At 44.5% G+C, this 17593-nt stretch overlaps 1 protein-coding gene across 1 annotated transcript in view; it reads right to left on the bottom strand.

The window, feature by feature from the left end:
• Nucleotides 1–17593, bottom strand: part of LOC115464380 (vomeronasal type-2 receptor 26-like) — a 72103-nt gene that overhangs the window by 43209 nt on the left and 11301 nt on the right. The window lies entirely within an intron of this gene.

The following is a 17593-nucleotide window of genomic DNA, read 5'->3' as shown; positions in this document are numbered from 1 at the left end:
TTCAGCGCTTCCCTGTTTAATGGTTGTATGTAGTGTTTAAGTTGGAAATACGCGTATGTATCACCCCATCCCTGCACCCCTTGTACCAACAGTTGCGTCAGCGGTTTTATAGCCCCATTCTCTCCCAACGCGTTTGCTAAGCAGATCACTCCTGACTGCTCCCATCTATCAAAAGTTTTATACTCCAACCCTGGCACAAATGCTGGATTTCCCTTAATGTGAATAAATTCTGTTATTCTTGGATCTCCTCCTAGCAGTGTCCCTAAAAATCTCCACGCTTCTCTGGAGGGCATGAGCAAAACATTATGTCTAAGTCTATGTGGGATCTCGTTTTTCTGCAAATGTACTAATGTTATATAATGAAATGGACTAAATAGCGCATCTTCAATTTCCAGTGGTCTATGTGCGTGGGATAGGAATATCCTGTCTCTCACCTGATGAAGAAGGCATGCCATATTATAATATCTGAGGTTAGGGATGCCCAAGCCCCCTTGTCTCCATCCTCCCAGCATATATTTCTGTTGCATCTTAGCATGCTTCTTAGCCCAGCAAAAACTGAAACACTAGTCGATAAAAGTGTTTTATATCTTTCTTAAGCAACACTATAGGTAGGACCTGTAATGCATAAAGCCATCTCGGCAATATCACCATTTTAATGAGACAGATCCTCCCCATCAAAGACAGTGTTAGGGTGTCCCATGCATCTAACTGTTGAGCCATCTGTTCCAGTAATTTTGTAACATTTAACTGATATAGCTCCTTTGGTTTAGACGGCAACTGAATACCCAAATACGTAAAAGAATTATTCGCCCGCTTCAAGGGGAACCCTCTCGGCCATAGGTTTTGTATGTCTAAATTGATCGGGAGAGCTTCCGACTTATCTATGTTTAATTTGAAGCCCGAATAGTCTCCATATTCTCGGAACACCTCTAAGAGATACCCCAAAGTCTCCTGTGGCTTCGTTATTATCATTAACAGGTCATCAGCAAACGCGGCCAATTTGAATACCTGACTCTTAAGTTGCACCCCAGAAAGTGCAGTACAGCCGTACACATCTCTAATTAAGGGGTCTAATTGAAGCTGTGATAAAGTCACATCCAGGATAGTTGGGTTAAGGCAGTTTCAGTCTGAACTACAAGTCCCAGAAGGCATTGCAGGCAAGGAGCCAGGGGGTGAGGTGACGAACCCGGACTGGACTTCTAGCTGCAATAGGGGAAGACAAGGGAATAAGCTGACAGGATGTGTAAATTGGCTGACCCTAGGGGGAAAGAGAGCTAGGAAACCCTGTGTGCAGGAGCTCCTCATTAGGCTCATGCTCAACTCAGCTGGTATGGGTGTATAGAGAAGCTAATGAGTGGAGAATGATTGGTTGTGAAGGCAGAAGCCAGGGATTGATTAGGCAGGTGGGAAGGAGTCTCAGCAGTTCAGTTCAGGGAGAGCAGCAAGGAAGGCGAGAAGTATTTGCAGGGAGATCCCTAAAGTACTGGAGTCTGAAGTATTTGCAGGCTGAAAACCCTTGGGTAAGAAGAATTCCCTAAAGTATTGACCTTACTAGTGAAGCTGTTGTAGGGGGAATCCCTTGGGTGTGAGAAGTCCCTAAAATATGGAGCTCATTATGAGGGTGAAGAGAATAGAAGTATAACTGCTGCTTTGTGAGTTAACTATGATGATGAATTGCATGGACTGCTGCTGTTTGGAATTGAACTAATGTTTATGGTGCACTGGATAAAGAGCCCAGACTGGAGCCTGTAAGCCTATATTGAATCCTGGTATGTGCTATGCTGCTGTTGGAACTGTGTACTAGAAACCTGCATGGAATAAAAGTCCTTAAGATTGAAGTTACTGGTGGATATCTGTTTCTTCATTGTACCAGGAGCCTGTGGTTCGAGGAGATTGTTCTATCCTTGGCTGCACTAGAGAGGCGCCTGGTTTCAAATGGCACTTTCCCAGATGGGACTGAACATGGATCCATGCAAGCCACAGAGTCTGGTCGTGGTGGCCTGAATGCTTAAATCCTGGCTGCCTCAGGTAAGAGGTACCTAGGGGGGCCAAGGCTGGATAAAGAGAATTGGGGAAGACCAGGAGTGGACCAGGCTGGCTTGAAAAGGGGGACCAGTGTAAAGATATCGCACTTGGGTCTCTTTCTTTTTTTTTTTTTGCTTTACAGGGTGAAGATTTTGGTGTCCAGGAGGTTCCTGAAGCCTGTCGAGGGGGCCAACGCTGATGAAGGCGCATTACTCGCCTGCCCAGGTAAAGGGTACCTAGGGGGAGGCGAGGGAGGATCCTAACTGATAAGCACAGTTCTTGTAAAGGATAGAAAGGCTTGTTCTGAGTGAATTATGGTACGAGTTCCAAGAAGTAGCGCAAGTGTAGGGCCAGGGAAACAGACAGTCCGCACTTGGATATTTCTCTTGTGTTACAGGCTGCAGCCCAACAGACGGTCGAGGAGGACGTCGGAGCCATAGGAAGGCGGAGACGGTTCAGACCAGGGAGAGACATCTGGAGGCCCGGGGAGCCAGAGCCCAAGTTGTCAGCAGAAGGAATGGACATGGCAGAGTTGGACACCATGGTCCAGGTTCTGGGACTTGGAGGGGGACTGTGTTCAGGGACTGTTGGAACATTGTTTAAGCCTGAAGGGGTGTTTGGGGAAGACAGGACCCTGAGGAGAAGAGAAGAGATTGAGCCAGAGTGTTACCAATGTGGGGAAATGGGCCATGTTGGAGAGTGGTGTCTGGCAGTATGCAGTTCAGAGGATGAACTGGGAGACTGGGAGGAGGGAAATCCTACAGTCAGTTGGTGGGGGTTAAGTGACATGGCAGGCAAGAGGAAGCCCAAAGACCATGAGAGTCGGGAGGTGGCCCAGTCCTCAGGGGCAGACTTCATGGTTAGGCCAGGAACCCAAGGGGAAAGAGGTGTCTGCAGGGAAGAGGGTCAGGAGGAACCTGCTGCAGGGAAAGCACCCAATGTCCCAGGGAGAGGGGAGGCCACAAACCTAAAAAGTGCCAAGAGGGAGGATGGGTGCCTGGACAAGGAAGGAAAACCCCAGTTGAAGGATAATGGTGGTCCTGGTAAGAAGAGTAAACCCTCTAGGAAAGTGAAATGGGGGGGGGGGGGGTAGGCCCAGGTGAGGACTTCCCAGTTGACAAGATAAAATGTAGTCCAGATGGTGTAGGGGAAGTCCAGGTACACTGTGAGCAGGGGGGTGAGACAGCTGAAGAAAGAGTAGGCTGCCAATGCTACAGTGAGGAACTGCCAGTATTTCCATGTAGGGGGGAGCCAGGGAGAGTTACCCCAAGGGAGAAATACTGGGAAACCCAGGGAGTAGAAGGTAGCAAACCTATTGCCCTGGAAATGGGATTAAGGGAATTTCCCAAAGATAGCCTGGAGTTGGATAGGAAACTCCAAGAGGAAGCCCAAAAGGAGAATGAGAACCCGCTGTTGAAATCCCTAAAAGAAAGCATCTGGCAGGTAGAATGGGAGTTACAGGCCCTATGTAAACCGGGGGAAACCTATAGGCACCCAGAGCAAGGTCTGAGGGAGGTCCTGGAACTAAACAAAGGACTGATGTTAACTTTAGTGGGCAATATACAGTAGCAAGAGGAGTCCCATAAGGTAATGGAGAATAGTCTAAGGGAAAATGAGCAGAGATGGGTCCTATTTGAGTCAGCTTGTAAGAAAGAAATGGCTGCTTCAGTGCATGCCTTAGAGGCCAAACTGGCAGAGTCCCTTAAGCAGAAGGAAGGCTGTGAGGCACTGCTAGCCACTGTTAGGGCTGAGCTGCGCACAGAAGGTAGGCTAAGGGAGGAAAAGGAAGCAGAAGTAGCCCATCTTACAGCTACCCTGAAAGAGATCCAAGCCTTAAATGAGACCCGAGTAGCTAAGCTGCAGTCCACACATGAGCAAGAGATAAGGGACCTCACAGACAAGTTGCAACAAGACCAGGAGCAGAAGGTAAACCTAGTTAAAGCTGAGTTCCAGAATGCTCACCAGGAGTGGCATAAAGAGTAAGATGACCTAAGGGAAAGTATAAGGGAACAGCAAGCCTTGATTCTACTCCAGGAGCAAAGGGAGAATAAGCTTGTCACCTCTGTAAGGGCAGAATTAGAAGAAACCAAGCAGGAGGTGAAGCAGAAGGAAGTGGAGTTGGCCAAAAGGCAGGAAAGTGTTAAGGGGACGGGTAAAATACAGCAAACAGCCATAGGAGTGCTGAGGGGGAGTTTAACCCAGGTAAAGGCTTGGCTGGGAGAATTAAAGGGCCAACAGGAAAGCCAGCTGAGGGAAGTGCAGCAGGGATATACTGAAGTGGTGGCTCAGTTAACTGTGGCATTGCAGCGGACCCAAGCTGAGGCCAGGGGCCTGAGTGAGCTTAATAGGGAGAAGGTAGTCCAGATAGAAGACCTACACAAGGGATACACCCAAAGGATAGAGGGGTTATTGGTGGAGATGCAGGCAGCCCAGGAAAGGGTAGGATACCTTACTCAGAGGAACCTTGAGGTGGAAACTCAGATAAAGGAGTTGCAACAGGTTCAAGCTCAGGGGGCAGCTGAGTGGGCTGTTGAGAGGCTGCAGGCCAAGGAAACAGAAAGGGCAGAAAGCTGCAGGGTGGCCCTGGAGGAGAAGTGTAGGGTGTTGACCCTAGTGGTAGATGTCCTCTTCCAGGATGGGCAGAGAAGACTAAAAGAGCTTCAGGAAGCCCAGGCCTGCATTGTGGACCTCCAGGAAAAGCTTGAGGGAAAGAAAGACCCAGGAGGGGTTAAAGTAAGTAAACTCCTATCCCTGAGTAATGATCAGGATAGGGAGAGTCAGAAGGGCACTGTTAGAACCCCAGAAAGAGGTAGTATAAAGGTTAAGGAATTTGAGAAACCCCGAAAGGGCAAGCAGGAAAGGCAAGAGGCTGCCCAATGGAGGGAAAGGCTCAGGCCTCAGAAGAAAAGGTTGATCCTAGGGCCCAGACACCACACGTTAGAGTCAGGTGAGGAAAGAGCTCCTAGGCAGGGGACACCGGCTCAGGGAGGGTGCCAGGGGGATGCTAGATCACCCAGAGGCTGGAGGGAGCCTTGTACCAAGAGTGGTTATCCTATACCAAAAGGGAGGGCTAGGAGGGAAAAGGAGACTTAGGACCCTATACACAACCCACAAATACCAATCAGGGCCTAGTAGGCGAAGAAGTACAGCCCAGGGTGGTAGCCATGAGAGGGGTAGGACTAGGAAGTCCCCTGATGTAATAAGGGAATTAGGCCTGAGGAAAGTACGCCAGAAGCCCATAGTAGTAAAGGGGGTGTACCCATGGGTCAGGAAAGTGGGCGACGAAATTAGATGCTGAGGCCTAGGGAGGCATAAAAAGAAAGGACGGATGTTTCTGTCTGGAATTGCGAATCCCTGGGAAGGTCCCAAAGGGTCTCGCAATTTCTTAAGTTAGGGGGTATGTGATAAAGTCGCATCCAGGATAGTTGGGTTAAGGCAGTTTCAGTCTGAACTACAAGTCCCAGAAGGCATTGCAGGCAAGGAGCCAGGGGGTGAGATGAGGAACCCGGACTGGACTTCTAGCTGCAATAGGGGAAGACAAGGGAATAAGCTGACAGGATGTGTAGATTGGCTGCCCGTAGGGGGAAAGAGAGCCAGGAAACCCTGTGTACAGGAGCTCCTCATTAGGCTCATGCTCAACTCAGCTGGTATGGGTGTGTAGAGAAGCTAATGAGTGGAGAATGATTGGTTGTGAAGGCAGAAGCCCTAGCGCAAACAGGAAATACGTCAAGCGAGGGCGGAGCCATGATGCAAAGGGAAGGCCTGGAACCAAGCTGAGTCTGCTGCCTTTGCTTCAAGCTTTCAACGCCGGCGCGCCTCGAGGGAAAATAAAATTTTTAAAGGTAGGGGTGCGGCGTAAGAAGGAAACGGCTATCGGGGACTCGCAGAGCTGCAGACGGACGACCGGAGGGCGCAGAGGCGAGCCGGCTCGCAGGGGCCAACAACCGGCTCGCAAGATGCCAATACATTTAACAACCGGCTCTTACGATCCGGTTGCGAGCCGGCTCAAGCACACCACTGGAATCGCACCAGGAAGGTCCCACCTAGGGCAATGATTCCTGGCTTAAAAGCCAAGACCTCACACCTCCCAGTCTGCAATTCCCTTGATGTGTCAGGAAATATATGCATCTTTGAGCCCAAAAAACTATCAGCCATGTATTGGAAATACAATTTCAAAACATTGTTCCTATCTAAATCAAAGATGAAAGTCACTAATAATAACAACTCTATCTATAACTTCTGAATTTTCCAAAATGTCAGTTAAACTTACATCTCTTTTCTTTGATAAAGAAGATTTTAAAGGAAATATAATTTTAGTCACCACAAGGTGGCTATCAGAAGGTATTAGCAAACTATCAGAGAAATATTTCTTCAAGAATTCAGTAGCTGATATATAGGATATTATAGGTAAATTTATCATTCTCAAGTTATTTTCCCTTAATTGGTTCTCCAGAAATTCCAATTTTGCAAGAAAGATAACTATTCTTCATTACCAAATTATCTGATTTTCATAGAGAAGCCATTTCCGTAATCAAAGTCTCCATTTTTATATCTTGGACTTCCACTTTGTTAGATAAGTATTAATATAAATTCTTAACTCACATAATGAAACATTTTAAACATCTGAAGAAGAGAGTTATTCACATTCTGCTGCAGTTCCTATAGTACGTCCATTATGACATTATTGGCTTCACCAAGTCCAATTTCTCCACAGAAACCGCTCCAGATATCTTCGGGGGGAAGAGCTCACTCTCCAATCCCCCAGTTGGTTTATTATCCGAGTCGATGCTGCGCCAGGACCTCCTCGGGTCACATGAAAATCCTAACCCACTTCGGGCGTTTCCATTATTGACCTCCATGGCGAAGCATTACTATTTCCGGGTCTTGGAAGGGTCGTGCCAACAGGGGGACTCAAAGTCACTCCCTCCACTGAGATTCGGCAATAAAGCCTTGCTGTTCCCCGAAGCAAGAACCGATAACCCCAACGTTATGACCCCGAATCTCTCCAAAATAGACTGAGAAGTGGTGGGAACCCCAGCCGTGTTCGAGGAGGACAGCACCACGGCTTTGCCTTTTCTCTTCCCCATTCTCTGGGGAGCGCGCCCTCTTCTTCAGGCATTGTGGTGTAAAACGGGAACTCAACTAGCGTACGTCCTCCCTCAACGCCATCTTGGATCCTCCAGGTTGGGACTCTCTTTGTCTGGTTTCTCCTCAGAGGCCTGTCTGATATGGGTAAACCTACAGCATAGCCCTCTGAGTCATTGAAACACGGAAGCCCCTCCACCACTTATAAGTTGGTGTCCCTTCGGAGGGGAAACTTTTTGTGATTGATCTACCTTGTACAAATCCTACCTGCGCTTTGTGAATAAGATGAGGTAGTACGCTACCCAATCTATTGGCTAAAATTTTGGCAAATAATTTTGCTTCTTGATTAATTAGTGAGATATCTCTATAAGAAGTTACTGACTTTTCGTCTCTTTTGGGTTTAGGAAACACCACTATCCGGGCTAAGTTTAAATGTGCAGGCATCTTGCCATTTGTTATCCACTCATTAAATACCTTGACCAAAGTTGGAACAACCGAATCTCCCATCAGCTTATAAAATTCAGCTTTATATCCATTGGGGCCTGGGGCTTTACCTGACTTACTCTGAGCAATGGCCAGGCGACCTCATCATCACTAATCTTGGCATTCAGGCGAATTCGGTCACTATTCTGCAATTTCGGGACTTGAATACCATCTAAGTATATCTCTCCCGTGAGGCCCTCCTGGTATGATGCCGTATATAAACTCTGATAATATGTTTGAAAAGCGGACCTAATCTCTTGATTAGAGTGTATAAGTGTCTCCTCCGCAGTTTTAATAGTTGTTATATTTCTGGAGGCATATTTTGATGCAATAAGTCAGGCTAAATACTTGCCTCCTTTATTCCCATGTCTGTATAGTTGGAAGCGATAGTAGGCTTGAGATTTCAGTTCTCTCTCGTGTAATAAGGAATTCAGGGCCGTTTGCTTTACCAGCACTTCTTGCCGAATTCTGTTACAAGGATTCAGGCCATACTGTCTGTTCAGTTTACCTAGCTGTTTTTCAAGCCTCACAATTTCTCTATCTCTTGTCCTTTTATATTGCGTAACATAGCTTATTATTTCGCCTCTCAGGACTGCTTTCGCAGCCTCCCAGAGGCTAGTAGTTCCATTAACCGAACCCTCATTAAAATGCTTATACTCAGCCCACTTTGCGTGCAGAAATTCCCCAAACCGTGCGTCTCTGAGCAAATATGTCGGAAACGTCCAGCTTTTTAATTTCTCTTCCTCCCCTCCTCCCATCCATTGCATGCTTACCACCGAGTGATCTGATATAACGCAGGGATCTATGTGTGCTTCTGTAATGTCAGTCAGTAAAGTACGGGATGTTAGCAAGTAATCAATTCTAGACGATGTGCCGTGTGCTCTAGATTGATGTGTATATTCTTTGTCTAATGGATGTAAGGTCCGCCAAATATCAAGTAAGTCAAGCGTTGTACAAAAATCCGGCAAACCCCTAGTACTTATCCTTCTTATATCAGTTGGAGGATGTGATCTATCTAATATTGGATCCCAAGTCATATTAAAATCTCCTCCCACCAATATAGGCAATGTTTCTAACTGCGTGATTTGCTTAAGCAACTTCTTGTAAAATATTAAATCTATTACATTAGGAGCATAGATACTGCCCAAAATTATTTTTTGCCTATTTAGTGTAACAATGCAAAGAATAAATCTACCCTCCGGATCTTTTATTGTTTTATGCACCTGAATTGCTATCCCTTTTCTAAATAGCAATGCCAACCCTCCTTTCCGGCCAAGAACCGCTGATGCCACGCAGTCAGCTACCCACCATTTAGCTAATTTGGTATGTTCAATATCTGTCAAATGCATTTCCTGAAGCATCACAATATCCGCCCCAATATGTTTGAGATGCCGCAAAATCTTTGATCTTTTAATTGGGGAGTGTATTCCTCCTACATTCCAAGATGCTACTTTAATCTGTTACCCTCCTGTGTCCAGCTATTCTATCCCCTGATTATCCATAACATCTAAGAGAAGCCAGCCCAGCCTCCAGCCCCTTTCCTTTGAATACCAGTCTCTCTCTACTGTTAGCACAAAGTTTTCTAATTCGTAATGAGTTAATCCCCTCCCACCTGCCCCCCCCCCATCTCTCCCATTCTCCCCCTCCCTATCCCTCTTGTTCCCTTTGTTCCCGAAGGAATCAGGTCACTTTCAACACCCCTCCTCCCGTCATCTATAGCCTGCATCTCTTTTAATCACTCATCTTCTATCCTTCTGTTACTTGCATATTCATTCTCCCAACAATTAACCCCTCTTCAATCGCAATCTAATACTTTCAAACCAGTGTCTCTGCCAGTCATGCATAACGTAATCAGCACCATCCTGCATTCCCCATTCTCATCTTTACTGCGTCTCCCCTTCTTTCAGCCATTCCCTGAACCATCCTTTATCAGATGTTTCTATTTACCCACTCAATATGTTACACAGTTAGCAGAGTTATCAACCTGTCACCATTACAGCAGGTCTATTAATTTACCGTCCACGGGTGTCCTTGCATTTAAGTAAGTACTTATGGGAGAAGCGAAATTTCCTGCAGCCACCATAACATTATTGTAGCTGTCTGTTTATCCGAGTCTCTCCATGTCGCTCAGCCAGCATCAGGCTCGGGTTGCAATCCAAAACACAATTCTCTTCTAGAGGGCTCCCTTACTGTCCACGCTGTCTCCAGCGATCGTCAATGATCAAAACGCTCAGCAGGTGTCCTCTCTGTGCAATTCAAATGCTCTAACATCTCTGCTTCTCTCTCTACTGCTCAATTATAACATGCCTGCATATAATGCCTCTTAGCAAGCCTCCCACTTCTTGTAAGCTCTTGTAAATTAAACTCACCCAGTATTATTATAACAAGATTAGTACCAGCTGCTGCACGTCAATAGTTTCCACATGTTCGGTGTCCTGCAAAACAATCTGTAACAGGCAGTCCGTATCACCAAAGCATGTCAGGGATATTATTGCCCCGCTTCCAATTGTTGTAGAAATGTCTGAGCCTCCTCCACTGTATTAAACATCTTTGTGTCCGAGTGGTGAATTACTCTCAATTTCGCCGGGTATAACAGTGCAAATTTAACTTTCCGACTGACAAGTTCAGTACAGACTGGCGAAAATTTTTTCCTTTGCATTGCCACCGCCGACGAGTAATCTTGAAAACATAACACTTTTCGATTCCCACTGTGCAGCTCTTTTCCACTCCTCAGAGCTTGCAAAATAGCGTTTTTATGGGCAAAGTTGAGGATTTTACATATAACCACCCGTGGTCTGCCATCTGACGCCTGTTTCTGGCCCAAACAATGTGCTCTCTCGATTTTTAACAGCCCTAGCGTCTCCGGTAGCTCTAATTCTTCTGCCAACCACTGTTCCAAGTACCTGCTCAGATCCCGATCTCCTTGTCCTTCAGCCAATCCTACAATGCGAAGATTGTTTCTCCGGGACCTATTTTCTAAGTCCTCAAGCTTGTCATTATAAGAGGTAATTGTCTTTTTCAGCTGTTTTATTTCCGATTCTAAAGTACCAACTCGATCTTCTGTGTCGCTAGCTCTTTGTTGATAATGTGCCATATCCAGTTCTATTTGAGCTATGCTACTATGCAGCGATTCTAGTTTAGAATCCAACGAGCTAAGTTTGTTTTCCAAAATAGTTTCCAGCGCGTGGGTAACTTCACCCACGATCTCGGCGGCCCATGCGGATCCCACCGCTGATGTTCCCGGGCTCGCAGGTGCTGCCATTTTGTCTCCAATCGGTCGACTTTCGTCTTTCTCTTTTCTAGCAGATTTAGTCGTCATACTCAGCAATATCTGCAATCAGCAGGTCTGCTCTCGTTTCACGCTATGATCCTCTCACAGGTAACGAGATAAACTCTCTGAGTGATTTTTTAGTAGCGATTCTTGAGGAGAAGGCAGGAGCAATTCGTCTAGCATCTGCTCCTGTTCATAGTGTCACGTGACCCCTTCCCTGCGTGGTTTTAATCTTTTTTATTACCTCCATCGAAGTGGCTTCGTTATTGAAAGCCCTGCCCGTCTCTACACTTCCCTTCGTTACTTCGTTCCCTCAGTCCCACCCTCGCAGAAAGAGGATATGATGTCAGAAGGCGGGACTCTAAGGAAACGAACTCACGAAGGGAAGGCTAGAGATGGGCAGGGCTTTCAAAGACACGGCCACTTCGACGGAGGTAATAAAAAAGATTAAAACCACGCAGGGGAGGCAAAAAGTGGAAGTAGAGATATGCTGAGCCCTGAGGGAGGGTTGCTTTATCAAACCAGTGTAGAGAAGTACTGGAACTTTAATTTGCTTTGTTGTTGCTGTTCATGTTTATTATTTTATTTTAGTTTGTATACTACTATCCCACCTACATGCATATTCAAGAGCAATTTACAATACATAAGGATAATTAGAATGCAAGACAAGAGAATAAATGAAGAAATAGCTAGGTGTCTGGAACCCAACTCTTCACTATATCTAGATTCAAATAAGGACAGTGTGATACTCGCAATCAAATGCAAAGGCAAATAATGTGCCTTCAAATCAATCTTTAGTAACAATGATCTTGTGGGATTAAATTCCAAAGATGCGAGTATGGAAGAAAAAAGCTCTCTCCCTCATACAGTCTAGGTGAGATGGAGGAGAAATAGAAATTAACTTCTGTTCTTAAGAATGCAGCATTTGTAATGGTATACACGGAAGTAGACTATTACATCAATACATAGGCAATTTTCAGAGTCATAAAGGGAAGATTTAGAATCTTAACTTTACACCTGTAAGAGATAGGGAGCCAATCACTCTCCAAGAATAAGAAAGCAAAGTGATTGAACTTATCAGCTGAATAGATAAGTCTAAGGTCCCAATGATCAGGAAAGAAGCCCCTTGTGGTTCTAAACTGCACTCTAAAATTAGCACCGGAACAGCTCGGGGCAATAACGTCCCTATGATGGTCTTCTGAATTTCCAGATTTATAACTAAATAGCAGATCCTGTGGGCAAAACAAGCCAATAAGTAGAAATAACAAACTACTGTACATGGGTAATCTCTCTTTAAAATGTGATGCTTCAGATCTTCAGCTTCAACTTCAAAATCCTCAGATAAGAAGCAGATCCTCCAACTCTTAGGGACTGGTTGACAGGTAAGCTACCACACAACCTATAAGGATGAAAACTTTGAAAGTGCAATAGTGTGTTCTTTTCCATCTCTTTGCAAATGAATGTAGTCTGTATCCCCATGCCAACCACTTAACTCACAAATTCAAGAAATCTAATTGGACTTTGTCATAATTTAAGGTGAGTTGTAAATGGAGGACAGGCTTTTTGGCCGAAGAAAGTAATATTATCTGTATGAAGAAATTGAACCACAGACTGCTGTGGCCTTTTCCTCTCTTCTTAAAGTATTTCACTTAGTATCTGATTGTTCGCTGTTGTGTAGGAGGTATTTAAATGTTGAGTTTGACCATTAAGACAAATAAAATCTTGCAATTGCTTTTCACTAACTTTCCATAAGAAGAATATATCATCCAGAAATCTCCTTCCAAAGATCACATGTTGAAACCATTGTGAATTATATATCACCTTTTCCTCAAAACTGGCCATATATAATGTGACTACAGATAAGTACATAAGTAAATGCCACACTGGGAAAAGACCAAGGGTCCATCGAGCCCAGCATCATGTCCACGACAGCGGCCAATCCAGGCCAAGTGCACCTGGCAAGCTTCCAAAATGTACAAACATTCTATACATGTTATTCCTGGAATTGTGGATTTTTCCTAAGGAGTGGCCTAGTGGTTAGGGTGGTGGACTTTGGTCCTGAGGAACTGAGTTCAATTTTCAGCACAGGCAGCTCCTTGTGACTCTGAGCAAGTCACTTAACCCTCCATTGCCTGCTGCATTGAGCCTGCCATGAGTGGGAATGTGCAGGGTACAAATGTAACTAAAATAAAATAAGTCTATTTAGTAGCAGTTTATGGACTTGTCCTTTAGGAAACCGTCTAACCCCTTTTTAAACTCTGCCAAGCTAACCGCCTTCACCACGTTCTCTGGCAACGAATTCCAGAGTTTAATTATGCGTTGGGTGAAGAAACATTTTCTCCTATTTGTTTTAAATTTACTACACTGTAGTTTCATCGCATGCCCCCTAGTCCTAGTATTTTTGGAAAGCGTGAACAGACGCTTCATATCCACCTGTTCCACTCCATTATTTTATATACCTCTATCATGTCTCCCCTCAGCCGTCTCTTCTCCAAGCTGAAAAGCCCTAGCCTCCTTAGTCTTTCTTCATAGGGAAGTCGTCCCATCCCTGCTATCATTTTAGTCGCCCTTTGCTGCACCTTTTCCAATTCCACTATATCTTTCTTGAGATGTGGCAACCAGAATTGAACACAATACTCAAGGTGCGGTCACACCATGGAGCGATATAACGGCATTATAACATCCTCACACTTGTTTTGCATACCTTTCCTAATAATACCCAACATTCTATTCGCTTTTCTAGCCGCAGCAGCACACTGAGCAGAAGGTTTCAGTGTATTATCGACGACGACACCCAGATCCCTTTCTTGGTCCGTAACTCCTAACGTGGAACCTTCCATGATGTAGCTATAATTCGGGTTCTTTTTTCCCACATGCATCACCTTGCGCTTCCTCACATCAAATGTCATCTGCCATCTAGCCGCCCAGTCTCCCAGTCTCGTAAGGTCCTCCTGTAAGTTTTCACAATTCTGTCGCGAGTTAATGACTTTGAATAACTTTGTGTCATCAGCAAATTTTATTACCTCGCTAGTTACTCCCATCTCTAAATCATTTATAAAGCAGAGGTCCTAGCACAGACCCCTGAGGAACCCCACTAACTACCCTTCTCCATTGTGAATACTGCCCATTTAACCCCACTCTCTGTTTCCTATCCTTCAACCAGTTTTTAATCCACAATAGGACTTTTCCTCCTATCCCATGACCCTCCAATTTCCTCTGTAGCCTTTCATGAGGTACCTTGTCAAACGCCTTTTGAAAATCCAGATACACAATATCAGCTGGCTTCCCTTTGTCCACATGTTTGTTTACTCCTTCAAAGAATTGAAGTAAATTGATCAGGCAAGATTTCCCCACACAAAAGCCATGCTGACTCGGTCTCAGTAATCCATGTCCTTGGATGTGCAAGCATCATTAGCCTGACAGTTTCTAAATCATACTTGCCCTGTAACATAAAATAATTTCTCATGACAACCATGGATGTTAACTTCATTAACCCCTTTGGAGTGGTACTCTGACTTCTAAACCCTTTTGCAATTAAATAGTGAATTGTAGATCAGATAGTTATGGGTTGGGAGGGAGTAACATAGATAGTCTTCTAAATTGAAAACATATGTCTAGCCATACTGGGTCAGACCAGTGGTCCATCTAGCCCAGTATCCCATTTACAGCAGTGGCCAAGCCAGGACCTCTAGGAGGCAGAGATTGAATTGTCCCTGGAACAGGTAGAGGATTACTTTAGCTAATCAGGCATGCCCCGCCTGTCAGAGGAGGCGGTCCAACATATAAACCACCCCCTACAGGCCAAAGAGCTTCAAATTGAATATCAAGGTTAAAGAACGGGATATACCCATGAACAGATGTTTTTTCAAATGAATGTTATACAATCCTGGAGGTGGGATTAGTGGCACCTCTCCTGGAACACTATCTGGCAGTGACTGAAGTAGGAACCTTGCCCCACTATACTAATGTAGCCTTGATATCTCTTCTCCTCAAACCGGGTATGAATGATGACGATTCTGGTTCCTACAGACCCATATCCCTCCTTAATATGGATATTTTGGCTTCCCAACTTTCTGAGCACTTACCCACTGTGAAAGAGGGAGTTCAAACAGGATTTGCAGCTGGGTATCATGTACTTCACAATGTCTGGAAGGCACCGCTAGCGCTGGTGCATTGTCAGCATACTAACACTCCAGCACTCAGTTAGCTTAGATCCCTCTAATACCTTTGATTGTGTGGCATTGTCTTTTTTGTTCCATACTTTGGGTCATGTTGGGATTAATGGGTGATTTTTGAGTGAGATGAAGGCACTTTATGCGCAAACTATGGCCTTATTAATGGAGGACAGTCACAGGGTTTTCCATTAGCTAGAGGCACTATACTGAGGTGTCCCCTATCCCCCTTACTTTCTATATTTTCCCTAGAACCTTTACTTTGCACCGTAAAGGGAGAGGTAGAAATATGTGGCCTGGAGGTGGGAAATTACACATTAAAGACTTTGGACTTTGCTTATGACCTATTCCTTATCCTCACAGACACCCAGCGTTCCCTGACGGCAGCCATTGATCTGATGGAGCAATATGGCTTTCTGACTAGCTCTTATCTAAATCTTGGCCTACAGGTTCTTGCTTCAGTCTGGTCATCCTAGTCTGGAGCATTCCCCTTGCAGTGGGCTGCAGGTAGTATTAAATACTTGGGGTTACACCTTCCTATGGATTTGATCCATTTATATTCTCTCAACATTAACCATTTACTGAAGGGTACCAGGACCAGGTTGAAGAGCTATAAGGGTTATTCCCTCTTTATGTTGGGTAGAATTAGCTTGTTTAATTTGTTCCTGGCCCTGAGATGGCTACTTCTGTGTATCAGCCTTTATGGGCCTTGCTGTCTGAAAATGCAATGTCGATGGTGACAAGAGTTTTACTTTCTGCGAAACCTGTTTGTACTTGGAAGACAGCCTTTTCTATTGCTGGTCCACTGTTTGGAATGCTTTCCCTGGCACATTAAGGTTGTGTAACAGTAGAACGCAGTTTCATAAACTGGTGAAGACACACCTCTTTGTGAAAGCATGGACTTGACATTGTAGATCTTTTATTGATGTAAAAAAGAGTTTAATGATAATCAGCTCAACTCCTGCTTGCTTTAAATGTGGTCAGTTGAATGTTTCCCTGGGTCATATGCTGCGGAAAACTCATCTGTACAATCTCATTGGCAATGGGTTCTGACCTTTATCACCAAGATGTAGTTCTTGTCGATCCCCCTACAGTCAAGTCTTATGTTCAGTGTTACTCCTGAAATACAACCACGGCGGTGGAGAGCTAGTAGATTTCTTTGCTGGGACACTCTGATGATACTGAAAGTGATCCTTTCTTCATGGTTGTCCGAGAAGGCCCCCTTGGAGCAATCATGGAGAGCAGGTATGATTCATGCTCTAACTATGGAGCGGTGATGGGTGCAGAGCTTGGACTCATCAGAGGGCCTTAAGAATCAAGCCATATGGGAACCCTTTTGGTCTACCTTGACTCATTATGCAAGAAGCAGAATCTTTAACTGTTGACAGAGTTTACTACTACTACTTATCTTTTCTATAGTGCTACTGAACGTATGTAGCGCTGTGCACTGGACATAACGAGACAGGCCCTACTCAACAGAGCTTATAATCTAATTAGGACTGACAAACAGGACAAATAAGAGATAAGGGAATAACTAAGGTGGAAATGATAAAACATGGGTACTGAACAAATGAATAAGGGTTAGGAGTTAAAAGCAGCATCAAAAAGGTGGGCTTTAGCCTGGATTTGAAGACAGCTAGAGATGGATCTTCATATACCAGCTCAGGAAGTCTTTTCCAGGCATATGGTGCAGGAAGATAAATGGAACGGAGTCTGGAGTTAGCAGTGGAGGAGAAGGGTACAGTTAAGAGAGATTTACTCAGGGAACAGAGTTCCCTGGGAGGAGTGTAGGGAGAGATAAGAGTGGAGAGGTACTGAGAAGCAGCAGAGTGAATGCACTTGTAAGTCAATAAGAAGAGTTTGAACTGTATGCGGAAATGGATAGGGAGCCAATGAAGTGATTTGAGAAGAGGGCTAATATGAGCATAGCGACACTGACGGAATACAAGTCATGCAGCAGGATTTTGTTTTTTTCTTCTGTTCTTGATCAGCACCCAGAGGAACAAGGAGGGAAGTGAGGGGAGGTGGAGGGACTAACCGATGAAGCAAAAAATACCCCAAAATATGCTAAGTATGTTATTTTTATTTGTTATCACCTGTTGTATGATTTTCTTGGAATCATTCCACTCAGTTGTACTAGTTCTGTTGGGTTATCCTGTTAACATACTTAATAAAAATGATCTTAAGATAAATTTGGACTGAAATAATCTCATTGATTTTGGAATTTGTTTTAGGATTTTGCCCTGTTGCAATGTGTACTGCAAAACGTGACCCTTGTCGGCATACAGCAGAATTGGCAACGAGTCTTAAGATAAATTAAACATTTAATACAAAATATTTAATATTGAAATTGAAATGATTATTATTATGAATACAATTATTGGGAAGTGAAAGCATTAGAGGAGTTGATGAAGAGTCCTGGTGAATCATGGTGAAGAATCCCCATGTAAAAAGAATCATCAGCTGAGGATCAGGTTAAAACTCATGTATCAATGTGAATGGACATTTAATTGATGTAACAGCGTTGGGTGTAACTGTATGTATAAGTGAGATAATG

This window comes from Microcaecilia unicolor, chromosome 3, assembly GCF_901765095.1.
Source record: "Microcaecilia unicolor chromosome 3, aMicUni1.1, whole genome shotgun sequence".
NCBI lineage: Eukaryota > Metazoa > Chordata > Amphibia > Gymnophiona > Siphonopidae > Microcaecilia > Microcaecilia unicolor.
This window is presented reverse-complemented; position numbering and strand designations above follow the sequence as displayed.